Source organism: Bos javanicus, chromosome 5 (assembly GCF_032452875.1).
Source record: "Bos javanicus breed banteng chromosome 5, ARS-OSU_banteng_1.0, whole genome shotgun sequence".
NCBI lineage: Eukaryota > Metazoa > Chordata > Mammalia > Artiodactyla > Bovidae > Bos > Bos javanicus.
In genome coordinates this window covers 46780871-46794678 of record NC_083872.1, presented here as the reverse complement: position 1 = coordinate 46794678, position 13808 = coordinate 46780871, and positions in this window count along the sequence as shown.

The following is a 13808-nucleotide window of genomic DNA, read 5'->3' as shown; positions in this document are numbered from 1 at the left end:
ATGGAATATAGAAAGATGGTACTGATAAGCCTATTTGCAGGGCAGCAGTGGAGACACAGGCAGAGAGAACAGACTGTGGACACAGTGGTGGTAGGCGGGAAGGAGAGGGTGGATGAATGGAGAGGGTAGCATAGAAACATATACACCACCATATGTAAAACAGAGCCGGTGGGAATTTGCTGTATGACTCAGGGAACTCAAGCCGGGGCTCTGTGACCACCTAGAGGTCTGGGATGGGGTGGGAGGTGGAGAGAGACTTTCAAGATGGAGGGGACATACTTATACCTATGGCTGATTCTTGTTGATGTATGGCAGATACCAACATAATATTGTAAAGCAATTATCCTTCAGTTAAAAATAAATTAAAAAAAACATTTTATTGAGGTGTGATGTTAAAATAAAACCTGTACATATTTAATGTGTACAACTTGATGAATTTGAGGATAAGTATACATATGGAACAGAGAAGGCAATGGCACCCCACTCCAGTACTCTTGCCTGGAAAATCCCATGGATGGAGGAGCCTGGTTGGCTGCAGTCCATGGGGTCGCGAGGAGTCAGACACAGCTGAGTGACTTCACTTTGACTTTTCACTTTCATGCATTGGAGAGGGAAATGGCAACCCACTTCAGTGTTCTTGCCTGGAGAATCCCAGGGATGGGGGAGCCTGGTGGGGTACCATCTATGGGGTCACACAGAGTCGGACACGACTAAAATGACTTAGCAGCATACATATGGGATAGGCTTCCTTAGTGGCTCAGATGGCTCAGAATCCACCTGCAATGCAAGAGACCTGGGTTTGTTCCCTGGGTTGGGAAGATCCCCTGGAGGAGGGCATGGCAACCACTCCAGTATTATTTCCTGGAGAATTGCATGGGCAAAGGAGTCTGGCAGGCTGCAAAGAGTCAGACACGACTGAGCGACTAAGCACAGCACAGCACAGACATATGTGATGGAGAAGAAAATGGCAACCCACTCCATTATTCTTGCCTGGAAAATTCCATGGACAGAGGAGGCTGGTGGCTATAGTCCATGAGGTCGCAGTAAGTCGGACAGGACTGAGCAACTGAGCATTCACATACATATGTGAAACTGTTACCACCATCAAGGCCATAAACATATCCATCACCTCAGGACTTCCCTGGTGGTCCAGTGGTTAAGACTCTGGGCTTCCAATGTAGGGGTGCGGGTTTGATCCCTTGTTGGGGAACTAATTTCCCGTAATTGTGCAGCTGAAAGTAATTCCATTACCTATGAAATTTTTCTCCTGCCCCCTTTATTATTATTATTCTCGTGATTCTTGTGATAAGAACACTTACCATAAGATTTATGCTCTCAGAAGATTTTAAGTATACAACCCAGTGTGTTAGCTGTTGGCACTATGCTGTATAGCAGATCTCCAGAATTTATTCACTGCACAAAACTAAAGCTTTGTATCCTTTGACCAGCACCTCCCCATTCCCCTCTACCTGCAGTCTTTGGCAGCCACTACTGTGCTCCTCCTTCTATGAGTTTGACTATTTTATTATGTATTCCACCTATGAGACAGATCATAACAGAATTTGTCTTTCTGTGTCTAATCAAAGCCTGCCTTCTTAACCATTACACTTCTCAGCATGAACCTGAAGCGGGGTTAAAATGTCATCTTTCTCTCGCTTTCTTTTTTCCTTCCTTCCTTCATTCTTCCTCCCTCCTGCTTTTCTGTCCTTCTTCCCTAGTCTCTGTCTTTCCTTCCTTTTAGCCCCTTCTTGACTCTTCTAAGTTGATAAGTGTATCCGTTTTCCATCAGAAGCTTGGTGACATTTGCAATGGGAATAGATTTGCTTTTATCAGGGTTGTGCTTATAATGGCATTTTGGAATAACCCATGGGAATTGACATGTTTTGTCTTAACACTGCTAAACACTCTCCCATGTGAAATCAAAGCAGACCTTTCATGTTTCATGGCTGGGTAATGGCTTTTCTTGGACAGTGTCCAATCCAGCGAAATGATGTTATTTTATTCTCTGGATGAAAACTGATATTTGACTTTTTCCAGCTCTTCAATTATCCTGTCTTAGAATCTCCACCTCAGCTGAAGAGGTAAATCTATTTTAAACAGTCTTATGGACTCTGTGGGAGAGGGAGAGGGTGGGAAGATTTGGGAGAATGGCATTGAAACATGTAAAATATCATGTATGAAACGAGATGCCAGTCCAGGTTCAATGCATGATACTGGATGCTTGGGGCTAGTGCACTGGGACGACCCAGAGGGATGCTATGGGGAGGGAGGAGGGAGGAGGGTTCAGGATGGGGAGCACATGTATACCTGTGATGGATTCATTTTGACATTTGGCAAAACTAATACAATTATGTAAAGTTTAAAAAAAAAAAAAAAAAAAGAACGTACTCTTTGCTGAAACTGACCCATCACGATTGAGGGTATCATTTGTTGGGAGTTGAGAATGCAAATCCTTTTATCTCACTACAGTGCCTGGAACCTCATGGCTTTCTCCAACAACCAATACTTTTGGGTTTTTCAATTTTGTTTTGTTTTTGAATTAGACCTAGGAGGAAAATTTTCAAGACTTTCAGGAAAAAAAATTCTGATTCAGTCCTATGTGGCGAGGTTGTAGACCAGGTGGTTGAAGAGATACTCCGTATGGGTCTTGCTCTTAGACCTAGTTGGGGTCAGGGTCACTCAGGATGCACATTCACCCTGGCAGGTGACATGGATGAGGGGGTCCCCCGTGGGGACTCCTGGGCTCGGCCCACGAATGCCTGTTCCCACATCTCTAAGTGCACTGAATACCCTCTGAAGGATTTCACACCCACAAGAAATTTGAATATGTGTGCTGCAAATGTCACAACAGAGGATGGGAATAAAAGACTTATCTGAAAAAAAAAGTAAGCAATTCTTTGGTCAGTATTTTTTCTTGGAAACTTTGCCTCCCAAGTCTTGTGGTCTGTCACCGAAATGGTGATTATCCCCGAGGCTTGGAAATTTGAGCCAGAATGGACCATCCTACCCCATTTTCCTCAGTATAATTATGTGTCCTGTGGTGGGCATCTAACTCAAGCTGAACTTCTGACTCATCTTAGAGGCATTGTTGTGGGGCTGGTAGAGAGAGGGTCCCTTACTCTGAAGATTGCAAGAGCAAACAGCCATTGAAATCTGAAGCTGCGGAGATAATCTATGTTGCCAAGTGGAGAGAACTTGCTTAAGGAGAAAAGCAGAGTCTGAAGGTGATGGACAATTGCATCTTAATGACAAATCTGATGTGTTGGATCCAGCCGTGCCTGAATGTGACATATTCCTTCTCTCTGTTTCAGTTATGAAAACCTATACATTCCTGTTTGGTTCAAACTAATTTGAATTGGATATTTGTCACTTAAAACTGAAAATGCCCCAATTCAACAACATATGCAGAAATATCTGGTCAGATAAACATGAAGTGAAATAATATGCCAATCCCTCTCTGTTATGATATTTCCTTGGCCCCACTGAAAATGTATCCCTTGTGGTGATCACATTCGAGTCTAATTTTTCCAAGATGTATGTGTGAGACATTGTGTTTCTGAGAGACTCTTTACACTCAACCTATCTTTCCTAGTCGGTGAAGAATCTGCCTGCAATGCAGGAGACCTGGGTTCAATACCTGGGACAGGAAGATCCCCTGGAGAAGGAAATGGTAGCCACTCCAGTATTCTTGCCTGGAGAATCCCACGGACAGAGGAGCCTGGCAGGCTACAGTCCATGGAGTCACAAGAGTTGGACATGACTTAGCGACTAAACCACCACCACCATTATCCAGTCATCTGCAGGATTACTTCAAACACAAGGAGGGACCCCCACTTCACACTGGGGAGGGCTGGGGAAGCCTTCCCAGAAGAAATGATGGTTACATTGACTCAGAAAGGCAGAGGGAGAAGAATGAATAATTCTGGCAACGGAAGCATCAGGCCCAGGAATGTGAATCAGCATTGGGCTTTTTAAACAAGGGGGAGAGCAAAAAATGTTTGGAGAATGAGACACAAGGTTGTGTCTTGGAGTACGTGGAGAGATGCTGAAGGATTTACATCAAGGGAATAAGGTCAGACCTGCATTTAGAGGGTTTACTGTGTATGGAGAAGGATAGTGTGTGTGTGTGTGTGTGTGTGTGTGTGTGTGTGTTGGGAGTGGGCTGGGAACAAGCAGTGAAATGACTAGAAGCCCAGAGATAATGGTCAGATGAGAGGCAAGGCTTCATTGAAAGGCTGGTGATGAAGCTGAAGAAGAGGTTGAGATGGAGAAGTCAGAGCATGTGGGTCTCGAGTTCTGAGTCCTGAGAGGCCTGAGAAGGAGAGTGAAGGCAGAAATATGATGCAGCATCAGATGCTCTGGATGATGCCAAAGCAAAAGTGTTCAGACACTAGTTAAAGACTGAAAGGAAGACTTTATTCAAGAGAGATTACAGCAGTAGGGTTTCATGGTAGGGGAGAGATAGAGAGAGCTCACTTCCAAACACCACAAGGAAAAGTAGGAATCTATCCCATGGACTGCAAGGAGATCCAACCAGTCTATTCTAAAGGAGATCAGCCCTGGGATTTCTTTGGAAGGACTGATGCTAAAGCTGAAACTCCAGTACTTTGGCCACCTCATGCAAAGAGTTGACTCATTGGAAAAGACTCTGATAATGGGAGGGATTGGGGGCAAGAGGAGAAGGGGACAACAGAGGATGAGATGGCTGGATGGCAACACTGACTCAATGGATGTGGGTTTGGGTGAACTTCAGGAATTGCTGATGGACAGGGAGGCCTGGCGTGCTGCAATCCATGGGGTCGCAAAGAGTCGGACACGACTGAGCGACTGAACTGAACTGATAGCCCAGGAGCAGGGTGGGGGTCCATGGATGGAAAATTACTAAGAGGATCCATAAAGGCCAGGTGGAATCTGACTCAACTGAAGTGACAGGATTCTTCTCAAAAGTGAACCAGGGTGTTTAGACATTGAGGGTGAGGGATGAGGAATTTGATTAAGGACAATCAAATATCAAAGGTGGGAGACATTTGCTATACTGATGCAGCAGGATTCTTAATAAGACTGGAGAAAAGTGGGCTAAGGGCAGAGTCTAAGGTCAGGGCCAAATCGGAGAGGAGCCTGACTTAAGTTTGGTTAAGGGAGAGAGCCCTGGTCAATGGTTATAAAGAAAAATGAATATTAGAGATCTTAAGAGGTCCTCACCATTCCCAGGACTCCAGTACAAACCTCCTCTGCTGCTCAGTTTAGACCAGTGTTGAAGTCTTACTGCCCCTGCTCACCTGCCACCTCACCTGCTCACCTGTGAACTCACAGAGGTGATGCCAGGAGGCCAGGGAGGACTGGGCAGGAAGAGATGCCATTCAGTTCTCTTAGTAGATCACCACTGGCCTTTGAAAGGGCAGTTCAGAAGAAACTAAGAAGTAAAAGCAGATTATAAGGATAAAGACTCCTGGAAGAATTTGAGGAGGCAAGGGCAAAATGCACATTGAGAGGCAACTCTTTACAGTTGTCTGCAAGAAACAACAGTTTGACACACACAGTGCCTACCAGAACTTTCTGTAATAATTCTGCCATTACACGTATAGAAATCCTAAGAGAATGTATACCCTCTTAGCAATCTAAGATCGGCAGCCAGGTCCCACAAATGGGGCTTCTCAAATCTTTAAAACCCACTGACTTCAAAGGGCATCACTTGCAGACTAGAAATGTGGATGTGAGGGTGAACTGGGTGCCCGTCTTAAAATCATGTCTTTGTCAAAATCATGCGGACTTCCACACCTGTAGTTTCATCCTTCTTACCATCAACACCCCAAAAGCTCACGGCAAAATTTTTCTCTGAACATTAAGAAAGAAGTCACACTCTGGCAGCTGTGTCTTGAGTAATCACTTTGAGACAGACCTACTTTCTAGCTGTAAAGTCTAGAATATTTCAATTTCATCGGCTACTTTTCTAATGATTATTAAAATATTTTGAGCATGGCACTGGCTGCATAAAAGGTAGTGATGCCACCTAATCTTTCTTTAATAAGGAAGCATTTTGTATCAGGAGAGATGACACATTTAATGGAATGCAGATGTCTCTCTCTGGGTGTTCCACAATTCTGCCAGCCTTATGAGTCACCTCAACCATTAGTAATAAAATAAAAATGGCTTGAGATCACATCACACACACACAAAGGGAAACACAGCATACCTTCTACCCACTCTGTGGAATTTCATAGGGGCAGGGATGGGGTGGGCTTGGCTAACCCTTCTCGGTTTTCTGCTTCTACTAAATTCTCAGTCTCACATCTATCTAGACTCATGTGGTTTTTCTTTTCTCAAATTGAACCCAGTTGTTTTTTCTTTCAATGCCACTTACAGAAAACACTTGTGTGTAGCCCTTTGTAACAAAGGGTGTGAGAAAAGAGAGGGTCTGAATTGCCACAGAGCAGATTCTTTAATACTAATTATGGGCTGTCTCGTTGAGTTAGAAATTGAGATCTCCTCAGCTCTCAATTCATGTTCCCCCCCCCCCCCCATCTTTTTTTGTTATTTTTGCAAATTGCTTCCTGATTTGGCTGGAGATATCTTCTCCTGGCCTTCATTTTCTTGAAGACTTCATTTTCCTGACCCTGTCTCTCCCGCCTTCTCTCTTTACCCATCAATTTCTTCTACCAACATAGAAGAAATGTCCTCATCACCTTAGCCTGTTTGTGAAAAGTTTTTTTTCTTATATTATTATAGAGAGAAATATACTCTCCTTTGACTGACTTATTGGTCTTTCTCAACAGTATCTCAGACCCTACATTTTCATAGTCAAATGGCTCTTCAGGGTACTTTTGCTAAGCAAAAGACACTTCCTTAAGAGAAATTTCATCAACAAATTTTGAAATAAATTGCTATTTCTCCACTATATTAAAGTCTATGTCATATCCAGATTCTAGTAACTGGTATATCAATATTACTTTTGTAGTATTGCCAGAAAGTGAAAGTCACTCAGTCGTGTCTGATTCTTTGTGACCCCATGGACTATACAGTCCATGGAATTCTCTAGGCCAAAATACTGGAGCGGGTGGCCTTTCCCTTTTCCAGGGGATCTTCCCAACCCAGGGATTGAACCCAGGTCTCCTGCATTGCAGGTGGATTCTTTACCAACTGAGCCACCAGGAAAGCCCAAGAATATTGGAATGGGTAGCCTATCCCTTCTCCAGTGGATCTTCCCAACCCAGGAATCAAACCGGGGTCTCCTGCAATTTACCAATTCTTTAGCAACTGAGCTACTACTGCTACTGCTACTGCTAAGTCACTTCAGTCGTGTCCAACTCTGTGTGATCCCATAGACGGCAGCCCACCAGGCTCCCCCATCCCTGGGATTCTCCAGGTAAGAACACTTGAGTGGGTTGCCATTTCCTTCTCCAATGCAAGAAAGTGAAAAGTGAAAGTGAAGTCTCTCAGTTGTGTCCGACCCTCAGCTACCCCATGGATTGCAGCCTACCAGGCTCCTCCATCCATGGGATTTTCCAGGCAGGAGTACTGGAGTGGATGCCATTGCCTTCTCTGAACTGAGCTACTAGGGAAGACCCATTATTGGCAGAATAAAGGCTATATTTTAAAAATCACTGAGTAAAGAGAGATAAGACTCATTTATGGCCAGATTTAAAATTCATGTTTTTTTTTCCCTATCTTTTCTGGTTATTTCTGCAAATTGTTTCCTGAGGAGGAAATCTTTTCCCATAGGCAGTCTCATCATCCTCTTCTTTAGATTTTTATTTTTTGTGAGATAAGCTTATATATCCGGGACACTGTGAATTAGCTGGTGATGGGTATTAAAATAAGAAAACTGGGGCTTTCTTGCATATCTGATATGTGCTATAAAGTAAGGAGTTTGAAAGAGGTAGAATGCTTGCTTTCTTACTTATCATCTTTGTGACAGCCAGAAATTCACACCTGGAAACAAAACTCAGCAACACAGTCCAAGACGAAGTTGTTTCTGGCTTTGCATCGTAAAGATTTATCCTTGTCTCCCTGTTACATCTTGAGACTGAAAATCTCTTCCTTTGGATCTTAACTCAGGAAATGAGGGTCAGTCTCCATGGCTTTAATGTTGACAGCAACTCCATAAATTATTTGAAAGTGGCTTACATTTTCTACCTGATCATTTAATCTTGCTTCACATCACATCTCAGAGAGATTTTTTTTCCCCTCATCTGCAAAGTTTGCTAAGAAATTCTCAGGTCAGTTTTGGCACAAAGGTCCACCATCATGGAGGCTTACCATCAGGTATACTTCCATCCTTTCAAGATGGTCATGATCTATAAATGACTTTATGGTGATGATGAACAAGGCATACCAACTCCATCGCTATGCACCCACCGGCATGTCAGCCTCAGAATCACCATGGAACTTCACACAGTGACATCATCAGGACCCTCCAAGGGTACACAGGCATCAGTGGACTGCTCTAGTCTGACTCTCCAACCCTCAACCACCAGCCATACCTAAGCTATACATCTGACTCCATTTAACATTGTTATAGGCTTTACTTCATTGAAAATTCCCAAGAACATTCAGTGAAATATTCATGGAACCTATTCCTGGTCATCTCTGCAAATTTCCCTTGAGGGTTTTATAAGTGCCACAGAGCAATCATTTGGTGGCTTCCTGTGCTCTTTCTTCTTCTCATTCCAGCCCTCCTCCTCATCTTTATGTCAGTTGTTTCATTGTAATAAAAATAGTAAACATAGCAGAGGCAATACTGGTGGAGATTATTCCATAGCCATGTACGTTTTAGTTATGTTACCCTCATAGCCACACACAATGAGGTAGGTCCTATTATCCCCATTTTCTAGATGAGAAAACTGAAGTCCAGAGAAGTGCCAGCAAGACAGTGGTAGAACCCAGAGTCCTTGCCTTTACCACTTTGCTGTTTGCATGTTGAGCCAAGGTAGGTGTTGACTTTAAACTCTGTAAATGAGGACACTGCTGCTGCTGCTGCTGCTGCTGCTGCTGCTGCTAAGTCGCTTCAGTCGTGTCCGACTCTGTGCGACCCCATAAACGGCAGCCCACCAGGCTCCCCCGTCCCTGGGATTCTCCAGGCAAGAACACTGGAGTGGGTTGCCATTTCTTTCTCCAATGCATGAAAGTAAAAAGTTAAAGTGAAGTCTCTCTGTCATGCCCGACTCTCAGCGACCCCGTGGGTCCTCCGTCCATGGGATTTTCCAGGCAAGAGTACTGGAGTGGGGTGCCATTGCCTTCTCCGAAATGAGGACACAGGTCTTATTTATTTATTTTTGGCTTCACTGGGTCTTCATTTCTGCGTGTGGGCTTTCTCTAGTTGTGGTGAGCAGGGATTTCTCTTTGTTGCAGTGCACAAACTTCTCATTTTGGTGGCTTCTCTCTTGTTGCAGAGCATGGACTCTAGGCACATTGGCTCAGTAGATGCAGCTCAGGGGCTCTAGAGCATGGGCTCTGTAGTTGTGGTGCACGAGCTTAGCTGCACTGTGGCGTGTGGGATATTCCTGAACCAGGGATCAAACCTGTGTTTCTTGCATTGGCAGGTGGGTTCTTAACCACTGGACTACCAGGGAAGCCCCAGACACAGGTCTTGATATGCATTTGAATTCCAGCTCAGCCACTTATCATATAACAAGTTACTTCACTTCTTTGGCTCTCAGTATCCTCATCTGTAAATGGGGATGATATGAGAATTTTCCTCATCAGATTCTTGAGACTATACTGCCTGTAACAACATTAAGTGGAGTCTCCAGAATGTTAAAGGCATACAGTGAATGTTAGTGCTGAATATTATAGCAGTCATCTTTGATCATGAACTCAGATCATGAACTCCTTATTGCCAAATTCAGACTTACATTGAAGAAAGTAGGGAAAACCACTAGACCATTCAGGTATGATCTAAATCAAATCTCTTACAATTATACAGTGGAAGTGAGAAATAGATTTAAGGAACTAGATCTGATAGAGTGCCTGATGAACAATGGATGGAGGTTCATAACATTGTACAGGAGACAGGGAGCAAGACCATCCCTAAGAAAAAGAAATGCAAAAAAGCAAAATTGCTGTCTGAGGAGGCCTTACAAATAGCTGTGAAAAGAAGAGAAGTGAAAAGCAAAGGAGAAACAAAAGATATACCCATCTGAATGCAGAATTCCAAAGAATAGCAAGGAGAGATAAGAAAGCTTTCCTCAGTGATCAGTGCAAAGAAATAGAGGAAAACAGTAGAATGTAGAAGACTAGAGATCTCTTCAAGAAAATTAAAGATACCAAGGGAACATTTCATGCAATGATGGGCTTGATAAAGGACAGAAATGGTAGGGACCTAACAGAAGCAGAAGATATTAAGAAGAGGTTCCAAGAATACACAGAAGAACTGTACAAAAAAGATCTTTACGACCCAGATAATCACGATGGTGTGATCACTCACCTAGAGCCAGACATCCTGGAATGTGAAATCAAGTGGGCCTTAGGAAGTATCACTACAAACAAAGCTAGTGGAGGTGATGGAATTCCAGTTGAGCTATTTCAAATCCTGAAAGATGATGCTGTGAAAGTGCTGCACTCAATATGCCAGCAAATTTGGAAAACTCAGCAGTGGCCACAGGACTGGAAAAGGTCAGTTTTCATTCCAATTCCAAAGAAAGGAAATGCCAAAGAATGCTCAAACTACCACACAATTGTACTCATCTCACACGCTAGTAAAGTAATGCTCAAAATTCTCCAAGTCAGGCTTCAGCAATATGTGAACTGTGAACTTCCAGATGTTCAAGCTGGTTTTAGAAAAGGCAGAGGAACCAGAGATCAAATTTCCAACATCTGTTGGATCATCAACAAAGCAAGAGAGTTGCAGGAAAACATCTATTTCTGCTTTGTTGACTATGCCAAAGCCTTTGACTGTGTGGATCACCACAATCCGTGGAAAATTCTGAAAGAGATGGGAATACCAGACCACCTTACCTGCCTCATGAGAAATCTGTACACAGGTCAAGAAGTGACAGTTAGAACTGGTATGGAATGACAAACTGGTTCCAAATTGGGAAAGGAGTACGTCAAGGCTGTATATTGTCACCGTGCTTATTTAACTTATATGCAGAGTACATCATGAGAAACGCTGGGCTAGATGAAGCACAAGTTTGAATCAAGATTTCCGGGAGAAATATCAATAACCTCAGATATGCAGATGACATCACCCTTATGGCAGAAAGCGAAGAAGAGCTAAATAGCCTCTTGATGAAAGTGAAAGAGGAGAGTGGAAAAGTTGGCTTAAAACTCAACATTCAGAAAACGAAGATCATGGCATCTGGTCCCATCACTTCATGGCAAATAGATGGGGAAACAGTGGAAAAAGTGTCAGACTTTATTTTTTGGGGCTCCAAAATCACTGCAGATGGTGATTGCAGTCATGAACTTAAAAGACACTTACTCCTTGGAAGAAAAGTTATGACCAACCTAGACAGCTTATTAAAAAACAGAAACATGACTTTGCCAACAAAGGTCCGTCTAGTCAAGGCTATGGTTTTTCCTGTGGTCATGTATGGATGTGAGAGTTGGACCGTAAAGAAAGCTGAGCACTGAAGAATCGATGCTTTTGAACTGTGGTGTTGGAGAAGACCCTTGAGAGTCCCTTGGACTGCAAGGAGATCATACCAGTCCATCCTAAAGGAAATCAGTCCTGAATATTCATTGGAAGGAGTGATGCTGAAGCTGAAACTCCAATACTTTGGCCACCTGATGGGAAAAACTGACTCATTTGAAAAGACCCTGATGCTGGGAAAGATTGAAGGCGGGAGGAGAAGGGGACGATAGAGGATGAGATAGTTGGATGGCATCACTGATTCAATTTACATGAGTATGAGTAAACTGTGGGAGTTGGTGATGGACAGGGAGGCCTGGTGTGCTGCATGGGGTTGCAAAGAGTTGGACACAACTGAGTGACTGAACTGAATTGAACTGAATACCCTTTCTATAGATTAGCAAACTGAGACTTGGAGAAGTGAAAGACTTTCCCTAGGGTAAACAGCTTGAAAGTGGCTGTCTAGGCTTGAAACTCAGCTCTGGGACTCCAGAGTCTCTGTTCTTCCAAGCATACCTACCTAGTAATACTTTCATGAGCTCTATCCATGCTGAAGACCACCTGACAGAGGCTGCGTGGGATGTGGTTTTGCTCAACAAACAGGCTCTGCCCTGATCTTGTACACGATTACTTGTGATAAGAGCCACATGTGAGAAGTTCCAATGAATGGAATAAATGACGTGTGATGAGAGTGCTGACCAGAGAATGGCCACGTGACCATAAACTCTAATCATTTATGGGTGACTTGAACTTTTTGGCTGAGTGCCTAAATTTCACCTTTTACTGTGGAACTCTTGTTTTTCTTTAAGCCCAAGAGTCCAGCTCCACGAGTAACATAAGATCATGTAAATGAGGGTAGTCTTGGAAGGCAGGCTGCTTGTCATACTATAGTTGCTTTGTCGCTGTAATGAAAACCACATGCTCCATGGTATTTTTAGACTAGTTAATATTAGCAGATCAGTAGCATTTTTATTTAGATATTGCTATTCCAGCTGGGCTTCCTCTTATTACTTCAAGAAAATCAGAATGTCTACCGAATGTAAGCCTTCAGGAGAGTGGAAAATGGAAAGAAAACAACCAGCACTTTCCCCTTGACTCTTCTGGTTTCCACGTGGAAGTTACATGTGCTTCCCTGAATCTTTGGGAAAGGAGAGGCTGGCCCAGGGGCTTGCTTTCAGAGAATGGTGGAGGAAGTACCCTGGTGGTCCAGTGGTTAAGACTCCACATTCCCAATGCAGGGGGTCCAGGTTTGATTCCTGGTCAGGGAACTAAATCTCAATTGTGGAGCTCACGTGCCACAGCTAAAGATCTGGCATGCCACAGTGAAGACTGAAGATTCCACATGCTGTAGCTAAGACCTGGCTTAGTCAAATAAATAAGTCAATAAATATTTGAAAATAGAGAATAGTGTACTGAGTAACAAGGTGGAAGCAATGATTAAGAAAGACTTGTGTTTGTCCTGGAATCAAGAGAGGAGAGAGGAAAAAAAGAGGAAAGAGGAAAGAGGGAAGAAGGAGTTGTCTAACTACCATTAAAGACTTCTTGAAATTACTGGCATGGTATGGTTTTTTTTTGTTGTTGTTATTTGTTTTGTTTCATTTGTATCATTTTGAGAAAGGTAGGATCATTCCAGTCCATTATTGAGACCCCTTTGGAGTCATCCGAATCTCTAAATTTGCTTCTTTCAGAGAAAATTTTTTATTTCTTGGGAAAAGTCCTTGAATTCCTTTACTTCCGGAACAAATCATATGTTTCCTTCTCCACCAATATGAAATATTCACTGTCTCTATGACTAGAAGAGTAAAAATGCCCCTTGTCTCTCCCTGGAGAGAAATTGAGAGAAACGTCATCAAAAGCAGTGACCTCCATCCTTAGGATAGGTCTTTGTGGACCCAAGAGGTGATTGATGGGTATGCTCTCCTTTGCCCAGCAGGCTGGGGGCAAAAGGAGTAAGAGAAAAGAATGGGCAGTGTCCCTTATGATTATCTTTGCTGAGGACCAGTTTATGTCAAGCCCACACAAGCAACAGGCTTCCCTAGTGGCTCAGCTGGTAAAGAATCCACCTGCGATGTGGGATGCCTGGTTTCGATCCCTGGGTTGGGAAGATCCCCTGGAGAAGGGAAAGGATACCCACTTCCGTATTCCGGCTATATAGTCTATGGGATTGCAAAGAGTTGGACACGATGAGGGACTTTCACACAAGCAACAGCTCAGAACCTTCTGTTGGTAGAGGGCAAGG